We start from the raw sequence: 5,549 nt of genomic DNA on the forward strand, positions 1-5,549 counted from the left end.
TTCATCACCTTTTTCCGCGCAAACAGTTTTGCGCCATTTCTTTTGCGCAGACTGGGCGGGACAGGAAGCGGAAGCGCATCAAAATTTCTGATTGGACAATGATGCCGACGCCCACTTGACCCCCACTACAATGTCAAGGTCGGAAAGTCGTGAATAGCGTTCACGGGATACCTCCAGCTTCGCTGGGATAAAATATTAAAATGTCAGTAATAGACTCAATGGCGGTCTGTGGGTTTCGCTAGTAAAATATTGACTACAATTCATCTCCGCGATGACTGGTTTTCATGTGTTGATCTTTTTTGTTTCAGGCCGAAACAATCACTAAATGTATTAGAATAGGTTCACGAGGCTTGTTGTTCTTTGTTTGTGTGTCTGTTTAATGGTGTGTTTGTCTGTCTGTATATGTAACGATAAGATAATTACCTTCAAGCAGTTTTGTGCGCAGTTATCTTCCTTGACAGTTTCTGCAAGTGGAGTAAACAATGCCAATTAGGCAAGAGACAATTCCTGTCTGATGACACTTCAATTCGACAAGACACGGTTCACTGAACATACTTCAGCATGCTAAAGGAGAGAGAGAGAGAGAGAGAGAGAGAGAGAGAGAGAGAGAGAGAGAGAGAGAGAGAGAGAGAGAGAGAGAGAGAGAGAGACAAGACAAGACAAGACAAGACAAGACAAGACAACATCGTTATTATCGAGGGTAATAGATAAGCAAGAATATTATATGCTTTTTACATCCAGCCCTCGCCCTAAGATAGGGTCAATAGGAACAGAAAACAATATAATCAAAGAATTTTCCCAGTAAATTTAACACATTATAACGGTATATATACAGATACAAATGTGAAAATAATTGTCGTACTGCATTTTAAATACAATTGTCAATGATAAAAAGTGTTAATGTTAAACATAACTTAATTTAGATCTGCATTGTATTACATTTTGTTTAACATGTACATGTATACATGTTAAATGAAATGATAAACCATTTAGCACTTGTTTAGTTGCATTATGTGTGACATATAATGTTTTTTAAGCGGTATGTGTTTGTTTTATGTTTAAGATAAATTGTCAGTAAGTTCCATAGAACCGCACCCGAATAAAGAAGGCTTGATTTGAAAAGGTCAATACTTGGAGTCGGTGTTATGATTTTTAGCCTGTTATAATTCAAAATAAAATTATCGCGTAATGTCTCAAGTGCATACCCTGACATCACTTTATGCATTATAACACCTTTATTATACACAAAAACTCCGCTTGGATACACCCTAAAGGTCTTTCAGCCGGTCCCAAGCCCGGATAAAGGAGGAGGGTTGGGCGTGGGGTTAGCAACCCCACCCCGCCAAAAAAACAACCTGCTACAGAAACCGCAACAAATGCGGCCCTATGCTCCACAGGGAGTCTACAGGATTAAGTCAAGTAAGTCAAGTATTATTCACAAATCTTTTTTTTAAATGGTAATACTTGCACATTTGCAGATTCTGAAGGAGTGTGATTTTTTTTAACATAACAAGCTTAATATTGCTCTTCTGTGGAGACTAGCTAAAGGTTTCAAAGCATTAGCACTTGCACAATCCCATACAGTGGATGCATAATCAATATTTGACAAAATGTGATTGTAAAAAGATCTTTCGCGAGTGAAGATTCAAGAAGTGTTTTAGAGAGAGAGAGTGAGAGAAAGAGTAGGGCACAAATGTGGAGATTCCGCGAATTCGGCAATTTCATGAATTGGGCACGACATACACACTGATGTGGTCACTGACCTTTGCTTGGCCTTGGGCAGTCGTCACTGAAATCCAGCCTGGCCGCGAAGCCGAAGCCAAAAGGGTCAGGTTTTACGAAACATGCAAAATCACCTACGTTGGCCTGGTTCACCTTCAAACAGAAAACAATTCCAAACAGGTTGTGGTCTTAGAATAACGGCTATGGCAGCAGCAGAAGTAGAACCTCCATCACGACCACCACCATCAATAACAACTTCAACAACGACAACATCAACAACAACAGAAACGAAATTATTGTTTCAAAACACATATCACTTTCTTCCCCGTCCACGCTCCTTTTGATTCTAACGCGCTCAGACACCCACCCACCCACCCCTCCCCCCACACACACACAGACACACACACATACACACACCCACACACGCGCACAGATACACACACACACACACACAAACACACACACACATACACACACACACAAACACACACACACACACACACACACACACACACACACACACACACACACGTCAGTCCCCTTACAGTGTGAAAAGTGTAGGTGTAGTATTCCCTGCAGTTGTACTTGCAGTTACATAGCTGCGGATCGCTGGGAATGTCCGGGTCGACTCCTCCGTTAGGATGAACAACCTTCTCTGTGAATCTGTATAGATTGACATTATAATCCTTATCATTAACAACCTTCTTTGTGAATCTGTATCTATATTGTAATACGCGTGGGCTTTTTCGCCGTGTGGATGCATCTCCTGCCAAACCCCGCCGATTTGGCCCCTGTCCCCCGGTTTTCTCGTAGGAACGGATCGCGCTGAACACGATGCGCTGGGTTAGATTAACGAGTTCGAAAGCGAAATGGCTTTTTGAGGCCTTTCGGCGTGAAATTTGGTAACAGACGAAATATCCCAGCTATCCCATTGGCCCAAAGCGAACGGTCTGACTAAAGACTACGCGACCGCACCCCAGACGAACCTAGCCGTGTGTTTTATTTCTCCGACTTAAAACTCGGTACAAAGTATGATAATTTTGTGAAGATACTAGATATATAACAAGTCGCGTAAGGCGAAAATACAACATTAATTTTAGTCAAGTAGCTGTCGAACTCACAGAATGAAACTGAACGCAATGCAATTTTTCAGCAAGACCGTATACTCGTAGCATCGTCAGTCCACCGCTCATGGCAAAGGCAGTGAAATTGACAAGAGGAGCGGGGTAGTAGTTGCGCTGAGAAGGATAGCACGCTTTTAATATTTAGTCAAGTTTTGACTAAATATTTTAACATCGAGGGGGAATCGAAACGAGGGTCGTGGTGTATGTGCGTGTGTGTGTGTGTGTGCGTGTGTGCGTGTGTGTGTGTGTGTAGAGCGATTCAGACTAAACTACTGGACCGATCTTTATGAAATTTGACATGAGAGTTTCTGGGTATGAAATCCCCATACGTTTTTTTCATTTTTTTGATAAATGTCTTTGATGACGTCATATCCGGCTTTTCGTGAAAGTTGAGGCGGCACTGTCACGCCCTCATTTTTCAACCAAATTGGTTGAAATTTTGGTCAAGTAATCTTCGACAAAGCCCGGGGTTCGGTATTGCATTTCAGCTTGGTGGCTTAAAAATTAATTAATGACTTTGGTCATTAAAAATCGGAAAATTGTAAAAAAAAATAAAAATTTATAAAACGATCCAAATTTACGTTTATCTTATTTTCCATCATTTGCTGATTCCAAAAACATATAAATATGTTATATTCGGATTAAAAACAAGCTCTGAAAATTAAATATATAAAAATTATTATCAACATTAAATTGTCCAAATCAATTTAAAAACACTTTCATCTTATTCCTTGTCGGTTCCTGATTCCAAAAACATATAGATATGATATGTTTGGATTAAAAACACGCTCAGAAAGTTAAAACAAAGAGAGGTACAGAAAAGCGTGCTATCCTTCTTAGCGCAACTACTACCCCGCTCTTCTTGTCAATTTCACTGCCTTTGCCATGAGCGGTGGACTGACGATGCTACGAGCATACGGTCTTGCTGAAAAATGGCAGCTACTTGACTAAATATTGTATTTTCGCCTTACGCGACTTGTCTGTACCTCTCTTCGTTTTTATATTTAGTCAAGTTTTGACTAAATATTTTAACATCGAGGGGGAATCGAAACGAGGGTCGTGGTGTATGTGCGTGTGTGCGTGCGTGTGTGTGTGTGTGTGTGTGTAGAGCGATTCAGACTAAACTACTGGACCGATCTTTATGAAATTTTACATGAGAGTTCCTGGGTATGAAATCCCCGAACGTTTTTTTCATTTTTTTGATAAATGTCTTTGATGACGTCATATCCGGCTTTTCGTGAAAGTTGAGGCGGCACTGTCACGCCCTCATTTTTCAACCAAATTGGTTGAAATTTTGGTCAAGTAATCTTCGACGAAGCCCGGGGTTCGGTATTGCATTTCAGCTTGGTGGCTTAAAAATTAATTAATGACTTTGGTCATTAAAAATCTGAAAATTGTAAAAAAAAAAAAACATTTATAAAACGATCCAAATTTACGTTTATCTTATTCTCCATCATTTGCTGATTCCAAAAACATATAAATATGTTATATTTGGATTAAAAACAAGCTCTGAAAATTAAATATATAAAAATTATTATCAAAATTAAATTGTCCAAATCAATTTAAAAACACTTTCATCTTATTCCTTGTCGGTTCCTGATTCCAAAAACATATAGATATGATATGTTTGGATTAAAAACACGCTCAGAAAGTTAAAACAAAAAGAGGTACAGAAAAGCGTGCTATCCTTCTTAGCGCAACTACTACCCCGCTCTTCTTGTCAATTTCACTGCCTTTGCCATGAGCGGTGGACTGACGATGCTACGAGTATACGGTCTTGCTGAAAAATGGCAGCTACTTGACTAAATATTGTATTTTCGCCTTACGCGACTTGTTTATATTTAGTCAAGTTTTGACTAAATATTTTAACATCGAGGGGGAATCGAAACGAGGGTCGTGGTGTATGTGCGTGTGTGTGTGTGTGTGTCTGTGTGTGTGTGTGTGTAGAGCGATTCAGACTAAACTACTGGACCGATCTTTATGAAATTTGACATGAGAGTTCCTGGGTATGAAATCCCCGAACGTTTTTTTCATTTTTTTGATAAATGTCTTTGATGACGTCATATCCGGCTTTTCGTGAAAGTTGAGGCGGCACTGTCACGCCCTCATTTTTTAACCAAATTGGTTGAAATTTTGGTCAAGTACTTTTCGACGAAGCCCGGGGTTCGGTATTGCATTTCAGCTTGGTGGCTTAAAAATTAATTAATGACTTTGGTCATTAAAAATCTGAAAATTGTAAAAAAAAATAAAAATTTATAAAACGATCCAAATTTACGTTTATCTTATTCTCCATCATTTGCTGATTCCAAAAACATATAAATATGTTATATTCGGATTAAAAACAAGCTCTGAAAATTAAATATATAAAAATTATTATCAAAATTTTTTTTTCGAAATCAATTTAAAAACACTTTCATCTTATTCCTTGTCGGATCCTGATTCCAAAAATATATAGATATGATATGTTTGGATTAAAAACACGCTCAGAAAGTTAAAACGAAGAGAGGTACAGAAAAGCGTGCTATGCAGCATAGCGTAACCACTACCCCGCTCTTCTTGTCAATTTCACTGCCTATGCCGTGAGCGGTGGACCACGAGTATACGGTCTTGCTGCGTTGCATTGCGTTCAGTTTCATTCTGTGAGTTCGACAGCTACTTGACTAAATATTGTATTTTCGCCTTACGCGACTTGTTTTAACTTTC

General features: G+C 39.1%; 1 long non-coding RNA gene across 1 annotated transcript; it reads right to left on the reverse strand.

The window, feature by feature from the left end:
* Nucleotides 1–422: 422 nt before the first annotated feature.
* On the reverse strand, nucleotides 423–2,418 carry LOC138955477 (uncharacterized). Its single transcript, XR_011452247.1, has 3 exons — nucleotides 2,268–2,418; nucleotides 1,764–1,875; nucleotides 423–464 (listed from the first exon to the last, which is right to left on the reverse strand). It is a non-coding gene; the product is annotated as an uncharacterized lncRNA (long non-coding RNA).
* Between the last annotated feature and the right edge of the window lie 3,131 nt (nucleotides 2,419–5,549).

This window comes from Littorina saxatilis, unplaced genomic scaffold, assembly GCF_037325665.1.
Source record: "Littorina saxatilis isolate snail1 unplaced genomic scaffold, US_GU_Lsax_2.0 scaffold_2504, whole genome shotgun sequence".
Classification (NCBI taxonomy): Eukaryota; Metazoa; Mollusca; class Gastropoda; order Littorinimorpha; family Littorinidae; genus Littorina; species Littorina saxatilis.